Genomic DNA, 15688 nt, shown 5'->3' with positions numbered 1-15688 from the left:
TAGTACTGAAGGTTTTGGCCAGAGCATTTAGGCAAGAAAAAGTAATAAAAGGTATTCAAATTGGAAAGGAAGAAGTGAAACTCTTGCTATTTGCAAATTACAAGATTCAATATATAGAAACCCCTCAAGATTCCATCAGAAACTTAATAGAAATAATCAACAACTACTACAAAGTTGCCAGGTACAAAATCAACTTTAAAGAACTAGTTGCATTTCTATACACTAATAATGAACTCGCAGAAAGTAAACTCAAGAATATAATCCCATTTACAATCACAATAAAATGAATAAAATATCTAGAAATAAATTTAACCAAGGAGGTGAAAGACCTATACACTGAAAACCACAAGACATTACTAAAAGAAATCAAAGATGACATAAAGAAATGTAAAGATATTCCAAGCACGTTGATTGGAAGAATAAACATAGTTAAAATGTCCATACTACCTAAAGCAATCTACAGATTCAATGCAATCCCAAAGAAATTCTTCATGGAAATAGAACAAAGAAGCCCAAAGTTTATATGGAACAACAAAAGACCTAGAATAGTGAAAGCAATCCTCAGAAAAGAGAACAAAGCTGGAGGCATCACAATCTCTGACTTCAAAATATACTACAAAGCTATAGTAATTAAAACAGCATGATACTGGTACAAAAACAGACACACAGATCAATGGAACAGAACTGAAAGCCCAGAAATAAAACCACACATGTATGGACAGCTAATCTTTGACAAAGGAGCCAAGAACACACAATGGAGAAAGGAAAGTCTCTTCAATAAATGCTCTTGGGAAAACTGGACAGCCACATGCAAAAGAATGAAAGTAGACCATCACCTTATACCACAGACAAAAATTAATTCAAAATGGATTAAAGACTTGAATGTAAAACTATAAAACTCCTAGAAGAAAACAGAGGCACTATACTCTTTGATATCGGTCTTAGGAGCATCTTTTTGAATACCATGTCTACTCAGGCATGGGAAACAAAAGAAAAAATAAACAGATGGGACTGCATGAAATTGAAGAGCTTCTGCAAGGCAAAGGAAACCAGGACAGGAGCAAAACAAAAAGACAACCCACCAACTGGGAGAAAATATTTGCAAATCATATATCCAACAAGGGGTTAATCTCCAAAATACATAAAGAACTCATACAACTCAACAACAAAAAAACAAACAACTCGATCAAAAAATGGGCAGAGGATATGAATAGACATTTTTCCAAAGAAGATGTACAGATGGCCAACAGGCACATGAAAAATGTTCAACATCACTAATCATTACAGAAACGCAGATCAAAACTACAATGAGATATCACCTTACACATGTTAGAATGACTATAATTACCAAGACAAAAAATAACTAATGTTGGAGAGGATGTGGAGAAAAGGGAATCCTCATAAACTTTTGGTGGGAATGAAAACTGGAGCAGCCACTATGGCAAACAGTATGGAAATTTCTCGAAAAGTTAAAAATAGAAATACCATATGAGGGGCCAGCCCGTGGCTGAGTGATTAAGTTCACGTGCCTGCTTTGGTGGCCCAGGGTTTCACCAGTTTGGATCCTGGGCACGGACACGGCACCACTCATCAGGCCATGCTGAGGTGGTGTCCTATATAGCATAACTAGAGGCACTCACAACTAGAAATATACAACTATGTACTGGAGGGCTTTGGGGAGAAGAAGAAGGGGAAAAAAAGGAAGAAGATTGGCAACAGTTGTTAGCTCAGGTGCCAATCTTTAAAAAAAAATATCATATGATTCACCTATCCCACTACTGGGTATTTATCCAAAGAACTTGAAATCAATAATTCAAAGAGTTTTATGCACTCTTATGTTCATTGCAGCATTGTTCACAATAGCCAAGACATGGAAGCAACCCAAGTGCCCATCAAGTGATGAATGGATAAAGACGTGGTATACATATATAATGCACTAGCACTCAGCTGTTAAAAAAAAAAAAAAAAGATGACATTGTCCCATTTGCAACAACATGGACGGACCTTGAGGGTATGATGTTAAGTGAAATAAGTCAGACAGAGAAAGACAAACACCACATGATTTCACTCATATGTGGAAGATAAACAAACACATGGACAAAGTGAACAGATTAGTGGTTACCAGAGGGGAACGGCATTGGTGGGTGAGTGAAAGGGGTAAAGAGGCAAATATATACGGTGATGGATAAAAGTTAGACTACTGGTGGTGAGCACGATGCAGGCCATACAGAAACTGATAAACAACAAATTACACCTGAAATGTCACAGTTATAACCCATTATGACCTCAATAAAATAATTTTAAAAAAGAAGCTATTGGCTAACTTCACAATTTTGCATGAAAAGTGACAGCTACATTTTTGTTGTTGTTTTCTTGGTATTTAGAATATACTATTTAAAAAGAACATATATAAAGCTTCTACTAGATGGGAATCAGGATATTTAAGTAAAAGTAGAAACCAAGGCCTTTTTGGTCAGATACAGGAATCTTTATTACCAATTTCTCACTGGTATTAGCTTTACAAAACTTTATAAAGTTTAAGATATTTATAGTTTTTCTTTTGAGGAAGATTAGCCCTGAGCTAACATCCACCACCAATCCTCCTCTTTTTGCTGAGGAAGATTGGCCCTAAGCTAACATTCATGCCCATCTTCCTCTGTTTTTTATATGTGGGATGCTTGCCACAGATGGCTTGACAAGCGGTGCATAGGTCCATGCCCAGGATCCAAACTGGCGAACCCTGGGCTGCCACAGCAGAGCATGCAAACTTAACCACTGCACCACCAGGCTGGCCCCTAGAAATTTTCTTAATGGTACATGTACTAGAGGAAAAAGCTGAAGTGTGTGATCTCAGACAAATTATTTAACCTCTTTCATCCCCAGTTTGCTCCTTTCTACAATTTTCTTTCCTCAAGTAAGTACCCCTCTAGGGTGCATGCAGTCAATTTGGAAACCACTAGGATAGTGGAGAGAAATAGACTTTGAAGACAGTTCAAATCCAAATTCAAATCCTGGCCCTGCCACTTCTGAGCATGAGCAAGTTAATTAGCTGATTTAAGATGTAGTTCCCCCATGGGACTAAAAATTCCCCTCTCATAAAAGTACCATTAAGAATAAGTAAGACAATTATTTAAGTGTCCCTAGTATAGTTCCTGATGTGTAGAAGGCACTCAGTAAACATTAGTAGCTCTCTTCCGTTTTAATTCAATTATTCAACAAACCTTTATTGACCAGTTATAAATACTGGTACTGGATGCTGGGGATACAAAACTGGCTAAGCCACTACGCTCCATTCAAGGATTTAATAGGAGAGACAGATGTATAAAAAAATATGAGCAATGCAGTGAGAATATTTCAATACTAGAGATTTACATACTCATTCAACTAGTATCATGTGAGCACTGGTATAAACCAGGCATTCCACATACTTTGTACTGGAGATTTAAAGGTAAAAAATCCCAGATGGGAATGCTTTCAATTATTGATTCTATTTCTTTAATATCTAGGAGGATTCACATTTTCTTTTTCATTCATGCCAATTTTGTTGAGTTTTGAGGAATTTGTTCATCTAAATTTCCAAATTTGTTTATACTATTACCTTGTCATCAACTTTAGTGTCTGTAGGATCAGTGGCGATGTCCCCTTTTTAATCCCAATATTGGACATTTTTGCCTTCTTTCTCTTTTCCTTGATTTAATCACACCAAAGGATTATCGATTTTATTAGTCTTTTTTAAGAATCTAATTTTGGCTCTTTTATTTTCTCAATTGCATATTTATTTTCCATTTTATTAATTTCTGCTCTTACGTTCTTTATGTCTTTTACTTTCTTTGAATTTAATTTGCTGTCTAATACTTTTGAGATGAATCACTGATTTTTAGCCCTTTTTCTGTGTTTATTCAACACCATGAGTTCATGTCTCAGTAGCGCTTTTAGCTGCATTCCACAAATTTTAATATGTCATATTTCCATTAGCATTCAGTTTGAAATGTTTTCTAATCTTTACAGCAATTCTTCTTTAAATTCATGGATTATTCATAATAGTATTTCTTAATTTCCAAACACTTGGAAAGCTTCTAGTTGGCATTTAGTCATTGATTTCTAGAATAATTCAACTGTGCTCAATGAACATATTGTGATGTTCGATCTTATGAAATGTATTGAGATTTGCTTTGTAGCCAAGCATGTGGCAAATATCTTATATATGTATTCTACAGTTTCTAGGTGTAGTTTTATATGTGTGTAAACAAATTTACATATTAGATAATGCTTGTTATTACTCAAATCTCCTATATTCTTCTATGTCTGCTCAATCTATCAGTTATTTATAGAAGTTATGCTAAAAATCTCTCACTTTAATTGTGGTTTTGTCCATGTTTGCATTAAGTACAATCAATGTTTGTTTTACATAGATTACAGTTATTTCATTAGATACACACAATTTTAAATTATATCTTCCTAAAAGATTGAATCTTTTATCGTTATGATTTACCTCTCCTTATAACTTATAATGCTCCTTGTTTTGTAGTCTAGTTTGTCTGATACTAGTTAAGTTACACCAATTTTCTTTTGGTTGCTATTTGCAGGATATATCTTCTTTAATCCTTTTTCATTCAATATTTCTGTATGCCTATATTTAACCTGTGAGGGTCAGAGCAGAGCATAGTTGGGATTTGTTTTTGTATCCAGTCTGACAATCTTTGCCTTTTAATTGGTGTATTTTATCTGTTTGCATTTAGTGCAATGACTGATCTCTTTTGGGGTAAGTCTTTCATATTAGTATTTGTTTTCTTTTCTTTCTTGCATTTTGGATTATGTAGTTTTTATTATTTTATTTTCTTCCTATTAGCTACTTAGTTATACATTTTTTTCACTATTAAAAGTTACTCTACAATTACGTTTCCTTAATTTTTTTAAGTCTAATAGTGTTTTTACCATTTCTTAAACAATGTAAGAACTTTAAATAATTGAACTGCATTTCTCCTTTCTCATATTTTCTGCTGTTTTGTTATGTGTTTTAAAAGCAGGGGCGTATTATTAGCATTGGTTAATGCAATACAAACCATTTGGATGTAGACATATATTTACTCTTTCCATAGAGTTTCATTTCTCTTTTCATTTTCATGCTTCCAGGTAGAATTATTTTCATTCTGCATAAAGTACTTCATTACTATTTCTTTTAGTACAGATCTTCTGGGGATAAATTCTTTCAGTCTTTATTTAAAATCTTTATTTTACCCTCCTTTTTAAAGGATGTATTTTGTAGAACAGAATTTTTGTGCCCAATATATATGATATATAATATTTTTTGCACTGTTATAATTCCAGTATCTTCTGCCTTTCACTGTTTCTGTCGAAAAGTCCTCTGTAAGACACTGTGGTTCACTTGGCAACAATAAATATCTTGTTCTGAATTTATGATTTTTTTTTTTGCTATGATTTTCAGTTTTACTATGATTTGCCGGAATTAGTTTTTTTATTCATATTTATCCTGCTCAGAGTCCACAGCACTTCTTGAATATATGGCTTGACTTATTTAATCAGTTTTGGAAATTTCTCAGCCATAATCTCCTAAAATATTGCTTCTGCCCCATTCTCTTTCTTCTTCTGGAACTCTAACTACACATACGTCAGACCTTTGCACTTTGTCTTATACTTCTCTGGTATTCTTTCCTAGATTTTTTATTTTTTTGTTTCTGTGTTTCTGCCTGAACACTTTCTTATTCTCTACCAAATTGCTAATTCTCTCTTTAGCTGTAACAAATATGCTGTTAAGCTATTCATTAAGTTCTTAATTTCAGATATTCATTTTGTATTCTATCATTTCTTTTGATTTTTTTTTTTTTACAGTCAATAGTTTGCTGCCAAAATTCTTCCTCCTTGACTATTAATCATAGTTATTTTAAAGTCTGTGTTGGGTAACACCAGCACCTGGACCTCCTGAGCATGTATTTCTATGATGTTTGGTTTGGGTCAATTCTTTTCTTTCTGTATGAATGGATTAGGTTTTTATTGGGTGACAGACATTGCAGATTTTAAAAAATTGTTAAGGTAATTTGAGGATCTGGGTGGTATTATCTCCTTCCAGAGAATTTACTTTTGCTTTTGTCAAGCATTGCACTAAGAAAAGTCTGCTTTAATCCAATCAAGCAAAGTTTGCTTTAATCCAGTCACCAGCAGGCAAATTTAAAGTTTGCCTAATCCAATCAAGTAATTTGAAACTGACCTTCAGTTGCTGGCCTCCACGGCTAGTCTATTTCTGATTTATCCTTCCTCTGGGATGAAGCCTTGAGGGTCCCAACTGAAAAGATAGGCTATTGACCAGAAGCCGACCTCCCTGACAAATCCTCAGTTCCAATTTCTATACTTTCATCTCCACAATACTCAAGGAAGCTCTCCTCAGCTTCTCAGTCTTCCAAACACTGCTTTCACTTTTGAAATTTTCAGTTTCCTTGAGGGAGAAAATATCCCCTCCCCAAATGCTGGCCTCATTTTTGTTAGTTTCCCTCTTCCTTTAGATCTTGGCTTAAAAATACTTGGTAGCTATCTGATGCCTTCATATAGATGCTCTTTTCTTCTTAATGTTTTATCCAGATTTTATAATCATTCTCAACAGAAGAATTAGTTTTAAATAGTCAACCATTGGCGTTAATGCAAACTTTCTTTTTAATTTCATTTTTTAATCCACTGGCTTTTGGCTACTCTCTTCCTTCTATACTATGGCACTTAAATTTTCAATCTTAAAAAACATTTATAGCCACACCATTGGTGCATCCATACTAGGCTCAGGTAGCTCAGAATGTCCATATCAAGAATGCAATCTGAAAAAAAGAGAAGGAAAAGAAAATCCACGATCCCACAAAAATGCTCCAGCATCTAGGACATTCGGAAATGTTGACATCTTTCCAAGTTATCTCCCCTAGTTTTTTCTTTCTTAGCACATCCATTGTTTTGGGAATTCTGAGTTATTGGGCTTAAGTACTCTGGGGTTATGGTGGCCGGCAGAGCCAAGAGCTACCAATTACAGGTCTGATAGTGACTTGACACAGCCAAAAAAGCAGATATTTCCAGTTGAACTATCCCACCACTTACAAAAAATATCATTAACACTGGAATGAGTAGTGTGTTTCCCTTCATGGTCAACAACTATTGTTCAAGGGAAACAGAAAAACAGCCCTAGAAACACATGGCATAAGCATAAAGTAAGGTTTATTGAAAAGAAAACTTACAAGGTGAAAACAGCAGATTATACATGATACCCAAAGTGCTCATAATCCCACAGAGTAGAGTACCTGGGGTGGGCACAGCTAGATTCATCATGTGAAGTACCCAAGAAAGGAACCCTGCCCTTGTATCATTGTCAAGTGGTACAGGGGCAAGATAAACTTCAGGTGGACTATGTAACAATGGGAGTTTCCTGGCTGAAGAAATGTTTGAAGAAAAGGGGAACCTCTGGAGCTCAGATAAGGTATTAGCAATACAGCAGGTATCAGTGAGAGACCTTGTTCTCACATTGAACAGGCATGCTCCTTCTGCTGAGCCAAGTTTTTGCCAAGCCATCAAAAGAGAAAAGAGAGAAAGAGCCACCGGGGAATCTCCAGGGCATATCAAGAGACAAGGTTTATCTTTTCCCAGTTTTAGCCCTAGTTCCACCATTACGAGTACTGTTTGAACTTAGACACTTAGCCCCACGGGTCTCAATCTCTTCATCAGTACACTTGGAGATGATGAGAGAGGTGAGACCTGATAAACTGAATTCCTCTGATATTAGGACACTGTTTTCTAATTCTCCAGAAAGTGTGTCCAGGCCCAAGCTTTGCATAACACAACTTGCTCTTCTCTAATCCACTTAGATCAGTGATTCTCAGACTTGGCCGCATTAGAATCATATAAGAAACTTTTTTTTTTTTTTACTACTACAAAATATGTCAAACATATATAAGTAATCATAATAGTACATTAACCCTCGTGTACCCATTACGTGACTTCATTAATTATCAGTATTTAGCCATTCTTGTTTTACTCATTTCTTCAGCCATTCCCCACTCCATCCCCACTCAATTATCATTATTCGTAACAGTTTTAAGGTAAAATTTACATACATTGAAGTGCAAAAATCTTAGAAGTAGAATTCTGATAAGTGGACACAACCATGTAATTCACATCCTACCACAAGACAGAATACTTCCACCTACTCAGAAACTTTCCTTATTTAGAACTGCTTTAGAATTTCATATCAATGGAATCATACAGTTCATATTATTTTCTGTCCAGCTTCTTTTGCTCAGCATAACATCTGTGGGATTCATCCATATATCAGTTTTCTATTCCTGTGTAACTTACCACAAATTTAGCAGCTTAAAACAATACAAGTCTATATTTCACAGTTTCTATGGGTCAGAAGTCCAGGTAGCATGGCTGGATTTTCTGCTCAGGGTCTCCTTGGCTGAAATCAAGCTGTCAGCTAGGGCTGCAAGTTCTCATCTGGGGCTCTAAGCTCACTAGTTGTTGTCAGAATCCATTTTCTTGTAATTGTAGAACTGAGGCCGTTATTGTTCCTGCTAGTTGTTGGCTGGAGATCCTTTTCAGCTCCTACAGGCCACCTCAGGTTCCCTGCCACACGGCCCCCATAGGCAGTTCACAACACAAATGTCTGTTTTCTTCCAGGTCAGCTGGAGCATGTCTCTCTGATTTCTTTTCCTGTAACTGGCTAGAGAAAATTCTCTTCTTTTAAAGGACTCATTTGTTTAGGTGAGGTTCACCCATAATGATCTCTCTTTTGCCATGTAACATAAGAATCACATGAATGATATCTCATCATACTCACAGGTTCCACCCATACTCAAGGGAATTATACAGAAATGTGTACACACACAGGGGCAAAAATCTTGGGAGCCATCTAGGATCCTGCCTACCATCACTCATGTTGCTGAATGCTTGAGTAGTTCATCTTTTCTATTGCTGAGTAGAATTCCATTGTACGAATGTACTACAATGTGTTTAACCATTCTCCTACTGAAGGACACTTGGGCTACTATGACTATTTGCTGACGGTGAATAAAGCTGCCAAGAATATTCTTGCACAAGTCTTTGTGTGGCCATCCATTTTCAATTCTCTAAATAAATACCTACAAGTGGAATTGCTGAATCATGTAAGAACTGTATGTAGATCTTTATAAGAAACAAACTGTATTCCAAAGCAGTTGTACCATTTTACCTGCCCACTTGCAACGTATGAGATTTTCATTTGTTCCACAATTTCACAAATATTTAATATTATCAGTATCTAAGAAGATTTTAAAAACATGTTGCCCAGGCTATAGCCCAGAATAATTAAATCAGAATCTCTGGCATTAGTATTTTTAAAGCTTTCCGGGTAATACCAGTATGAAGGCAAGGTTAAGAACCATTGTCCCAAGGATAATATAATCCATTTCTTCCTCCTTGTCCACAATTATGTCTAATTGATACAAGCTCCATAAGAGTAGTATACAACTTCAAAAGTAAGACTGAAAGCAAATTAGTAGACACAATAATTTGGGCAAAACAACTCTTTGGTCTAAAATAAATATCCCCAAATAGTGGGGGTGTTTTTTGGAATATTTATAACTTTGCTATAATTAACACTTTAGGTATCTTATAATATTTTCTACTTTTTCAGATGTTTGGAGGTATTCTAGTTTTTACTTTTACATAAATATATAAAAGTATGTATATATATATTTTGGTAAATTAATCCTGCTTTTTGCTATGTTAGTACAAAGTTGAAACAACCTAATTAATTAGTAGAGGTATAGAAGAAATAAAAATCTGTCTAATTATCTGCCATACAAGATATAATCACCATCTGTACTATTCCCTTGACCTCATGTAGAACAGAACCACAGTGGCAGGTAGTAATGAAGGGCACTCCAGGTAAATCTTAACACATTCAATTAACCACATTATCCTGAGTTATCCAAGTATACTTATGAGTCTGGCAGGTGTTTTGATGTAATGAACTGTTTGAGAAAACATTGCAAATTATAATACATACGTGGTAAGGTTCTATTTTTGTAAAAATTCAGTAATATGCAAAATCTATACATATAAGGTATCTAAAGAGATGTAGTATTTCTGTTAATAATTAATAGTGTGTCTCGGACTATGGGCATTCTTTACACTTTTCTTTTGTTAGATGTCTGGTTTTTCATTTATGAGCATGTACTGCCTTTTCTATTCAAAAGGAATGCTAAGAAAACAAATGTGGGACTTGGGTGTTCTACCTTTTTAAAAAATATTTTAATTTATTTTAAGTCAACTGCACTTGTTTTTCTTGTTTATGTTTTGTGCATAAGACTTAGGTGATTCACACTAATTTCATTACCAAATATTTTCATTCTTCTAATTTTTTCCTAAGAGAGGCTGAATAAGGGCTCTGAAAATAGACTGTCTGGATACAAATATTGATTCTGCCAACTGCTACTTACATGATTTTGGATGAATTATTTAATATTTGTGTGCCCCAGTTTTCTCACCTATAAAATACTAACTATATCTACTTTATAGGGTAGCTGTGAGAAATCAATCAGATAATCTAGCGAAAGTACTTTGCTGGCATATAAGAGGTTCTCTATAAGTATTAGCCATTATTATCAATATAATTATTACTAACTGGAAAATATTAGGATTAACTGAATGATAAAAAGAAACACAAAAAAAATGACATGGGATATCCATTTGCAATTTAACAGAGTTGAGTGTCACAGAACTTGCTTAAGATTATTGCACTCTACAGAACATTCTACGTGTTGGCTACTGGGGAGGCACGCAGGCAATACAGGTCTAAAAGAACTAGGAGAAAAATACAAAGCAGAGGCATGTAACATAATACTGTGGTAAATCAAAAAAGACAAACTCTTGCACACAACTTATTTCACACTCACAGTGGAAAATGCACGTAGGATCAGATGGGTATCTATAAGCACGAACCCAATATAGAATCATAACACATTTCAGTCAAAAATCTCTGTTGTCTCAAGGTTCTTCTGACAACTTCTAAAGCCACTGCCAAAACTTAGTCAACATTTGTTATCCTGTAGGAACTATTTTTTGGACTAATGAATTATCTGTTGCATGATTTGAAATTCTTACTTCTTTTCAAAGCAATGAGTATGAATAGCTTAGTTTTTCCTGGAGTATTTGCAACCACTTCATAGAATGATTAAAGGAAAATATGTACACAACATACTTCAGCTAAAATCAAAGTATATTCACAAACAATAATTAATTTTCACATTTACAAATCCTAACATTAAATCTTTTAATAAATGAATAATAAGTTCAAAGTAACAGAAAATCCATCATCAATAATGTGTTGCAAATTGGCAATTTTTATTTCAATCTCATTTTAATTTTTATGCTATACTTCTAAAAATCAAGAATTCATACTATTTAAGATATATTTCTTCTAAAGTATTGTATTTTTTGGTACCAATATATTTCTCAAGTAAAACGAAGAGGTGGTAGACTCCATCTCTGAAATAATACCTTCTCAGACACTACTAAAAGTTGACTATGTTCAGAAACATCCAAGACCATCAAAAAGCAGATATTGTGGGGCCAGCTCCAGTGGCCTAGTGCTTAAGTTTGGCGCATTCCGCTTTGGCGGCCCAGGTTGGGTTCCTGGGCACAGACCTATACCATTTGTCTGTTAGTGGCCATGCTGTGGCGGTGGCTCTCATATAAAAAGAGGTAGATCGGCAGCAGAAGTTATCTTAGGGTAAATCTTCCTCACAAAAAAAAAAAAGCATAGGGGCCGGCCACATGGCCAAGTGGTTAAGTTTGTGCGCTCTGCTTCGGCAGCCCAGGGTTTCGCTGGTTCAGATCCTGGGCACAGACATGGCACCACTCATCAAGCCATGCTGAGGTGGCATCCCACATGCCACAACTAGCAGGACCCACAATTAAAAATATACAGCTATGTACTGGGATGCTTTGGGGAGAAAAAGGAAAAAATAAAATCTTTAAAAAAAAATTGAATTACTGCCTACATAAGTGATATTTATAGGGCAGAGATAAGCAAAAAAATATATATATATTGGTAAAATCTAAAAGTTAGTTTTATAGTGCATATTTCCTGCCACAAATTATAATCTTATCCTTGTACTTCTCCTTAGTCTAAAATCAAGTTCTTCCCTCTCCCAAACTCTACCAAAAAAGGAGCTTCCTGAGGTCTTAGAAGAAAATTTCTATAGGAAAAAGTTCTGTAGCTAAACATGATTGACCCAGCTCTGACCTCTAACCCTAAGACCAGGAAAATTGTTTGAAAATTGGTTTAGACTAGATTACTTATATATTAAAAGCTACTTGCACATGATGTTATTCAAAGACAAGATGCCAGGAAACAGTATTAATTTGTTAATACAGCTTCTAAGGTGTGGGAAATTCATCAGTGATGATCCAAGATCCTAACACTGTTCAGACAAAAAGCCCATAGACAAATCATCACAAAAGCAAGAAAGATGGAACTGTAAATTACAGTGGTTGAAGAAACTGGAAGGATCGCTTCCTATAAACTCAAAGAGAAAAGAATTCTAATTGGCTTGCCTGCTTCAACGCAAATATCTACTGATTATGTACTAATTTATACTGTCTGTGTTGGCCAAGTTCTGTCCAAGAAGGAAATGCATTTGAAAACTTGTTAATGGCTACACTATAAGAAGATGTTTTAAGATTGTATTAAATTTTCAAGAAAATGGTTAATGTTTTTCAACCATGTTTGGGTTATTTGCTTCAAGTAGGTGTTTAAACTCTCTCTCTGTAAATGTTTTCTCATAAAGTGTTATCTAGTTAAAAAGGTAAATAGTTGCAGGAAGTGCATAATACGAAGAAAACGCAAAGTTTTTAAATCCTTTGCCTTGAGCCTGGAAAGTGTAAGAATAAGGAGGGGGTGGAGGAGAATGTTTATATCACTCAAAACATAGCCACAGCTGTTCTGTATCAAAGGAAAAGTTTTTAAAATGTGCTAAAAGCTGAGTTCAAAATACCTAAAAGAGGTTCACCACGCATTGAAAGTGATATCTACCTTCCTCAAAACTTAGTTTTCTACGATTATTTCACTTGGCATTGTTTTAATGTGACCATGATCGAACATTTTAATCACAAACGATAAGACTCTGCCTTTGAAAAATCCAAAATCTTCCATCAACTCAGCAGCTGTGTATGATTAAGAATGTAAATAGGCTCAAGAGACTGATTCCATTTCCAGGTCCTCTGTTTATGAATCACCTACCCAGAGACATAATTTTAATGAAAACAGAATTTCTTTCTAAAGCAACAAATAAATTAGCTTGCAGGAATATTACAGCAAGACAACACTTTTTTACTAGCACTGTTGTTCTGAACAAATGCAGGCTCCATTTTCTTTGCTTTAAGACATTTGTAACAGTTGACATGTAGTCAGGAAATGAGAGTTTTTCTGTTTTTCATTTTCTGGGAAAAGAAAAACATTAAGGTTGCCTTTCCAGTAATAGCAACTTAAACTCCAGATCTTGTGATGGCAGTTTAATGATCTTTCACTGAGGATGGATGCAGTATTTTTGATGGTGAGAAGTAGAAGCCATTACTTAAGGCTATTCAAACCAAAATTGGGTTGACTGGTTCTATTTGCCTGGCTACCCTTGACCTAGATTCGTGTGCTTGATTTACAGATCAAGATGAAACCCACTCTAATGTCTCATGTTGTAAAAAACTGTGCTGTATTATTTAGCCAATTATTTAGCACAAGGGACCCTTTCAAGTCAGATGGCCATTCTTCTTTCTAAGTAAAGGATAAAGGTAAGTGAATACAAATCTGAGTAAAAATAATACTAAGTTACCTGAAATAAGAGGCTATAGGTGAAGCTGAAGCTAATGGTAAGTTAATTCAGTCTCACAGACCTTAATATCCTGCCCATTGTACTATAAACTATAGTGCCTGAACATATGCACACTTTTGCTTTTTGCTTCTCAGATGGTGTGATGTTGAAAGAAAGGGCATAGACAGCACTATTATGTAAATAGAGTTGGTATACTACATTCAAATCAGACTCTTAAAAACACATGTGACTATCAAAACATCAAATTATGCACCTTAAATATATACAGTTTTTGTCAGTTAAACCTCAATAAAGCTGTTTGTTAAAAAAAATTCCATGAGTATTAATACTTAATACTGGTCTGAAGACCATAGGATATAAATCGTAAAAAGGGAAGCAACCCAGAGAATAAAACTCAGTGACTATGGTGACCTTTAATAGTTATTCTTTAAAGTGGAATATCATATAACTGCATCAAATCAACATGTATATCTTAAACCTACACAATGTTATACAGGCGGAGGCAGTCCTCCGTATCCACAAGTTCCACATCTGCAGATTCAACCAACCACGCATCAAAAGGCTCACGATGCATGCATCTGTACTGAGCATGTACAGACCTTTTTTCCATGTCATTATTCCCCAAACAATACAGTATAACAACTATTTACATAACATTTACATTGTGTTAGGTATTATAAGTAATCTAGAGATGACAAAATATATAGGAGGATGTGCATAGGTTATATGCAAATAGTACGCTATTTTATACATGGGGCTTGAGTATCTGCAGATTTTGGTATCCATGCGGATCCTGGAATCCCCCACCCCCATATCAAGCGGTGACTGTATGTCAATTATATCTCAAAAATATAAATAAATAAGAATGTTTTAAATAAATAAACATATTGGAATATGACAAAAATTACAGTCACTGGCCCCAAAGCCTAGTGGTTAAGTTTGGTGTGCTCTGCTTTGGTGGCCTGGGTTTGGGTCCCAGGCACAGACCTACCCCACTGATCAGCAGCCATGCCGTGGTGCTAACCCACATAAAAAAAAGTGGAAGGCAGGCCTGGATGTTAGCTCAGGGCCAATCTTCCTCAAGCAAAAAGAGGAAGATTGGCAACGGATGGTAGCTCAGGGCAAATCTTCCTCAGAAAAAAAAAAATTACTACAAAATCATGATTCATATATACTAATTTATCTTTTTACCACCAGCTTTATTCTAGATTATCTTTCTAAACACCAGATAGAAGCCATACAAGAGACAGTCACCATCTCTACTATTCCCTCAATCTCATGTAGACCTAAACCACAGTGGCATGTAGTGATGAAAGGCACTCCAGGTAAATCATGACATAATCATTTAACCACATTACCCTGAGTTATCCAGGAATATTTGTGAATCTATCAGGTGTCTTGATGTAATTAACTGGATTATTTATTCAACTGGTCCTCTTGACTTTGGTTGTAGAAACCCAGCCTGGAAACAATCAAAGGAAAGTGAAATAACTGAAGGTGTCCATGGTCTGAGTACTTTACAAGTTTAATTTTTACGACTACCGTAGTCATTTACCTGAAAATCAGCACAAATACATTCCCTTATTTGAAGTTTTGTTTATAAAATTTTCACTTCATGGCATTTATTCTTGTTTAGTGATACACTTCTTTCTGAAAGTCACTGGTATTTGTTTCAGCAGAAAATTACATTCACAAAATGCACAGGACAGATTCTGCTCACAGAATTACAGAAATATCCTTACATTTTATTGATTTTTATAAATCAACTCAATGCTAGGACATATGCATCCTAGTCAGCCAGAAATACAAGTTTAATTGCTCAGTTAGCC

General features: G+C 35.2%; 1 protein-coding gene across 1 annotated transcript in view; it reads right to left on the bottom strand.

The window, feature by feature from the left end:
• Nucleotides 1-15688, bottom strand: part of LOC124233469 (collagen alpha-2(V) chain) — a 402012-nt gene that overhangs the window by 365403 nt on the left and 20921 nt on the right. The window contains exon 2 of the mRNA XM_046650583.1: nucleotides 15218-15321. The gene's annotated coding sequence lies outside the window, so the exon portion shown is untranslated. The remainder of the gene's footprint in view (nucleotides 1-15217; nucleotides 15322-15688) is intronic.

Source organism: Equus quagga, unplaced genomic scaffold, assembly GCF_021613505.1.
Source record: "Equus quagga isolate Etosha38 unplaced genomic scaffold, UCLA_HA_Equagga_1.0 203_RagTag, whole genome shotgun sequence".
Taxonomy (NCBI): Eukaryota; Metazoa; Chordata; class Mammalia; order Perissodactyla; family Equidae; genus Equus; species Equus quagga.
The sequence above is the reverse complement of the archived record's forward strand: the minus strand, read 5'-3'. Positions and strand labels throughout refer to the sequence as shown.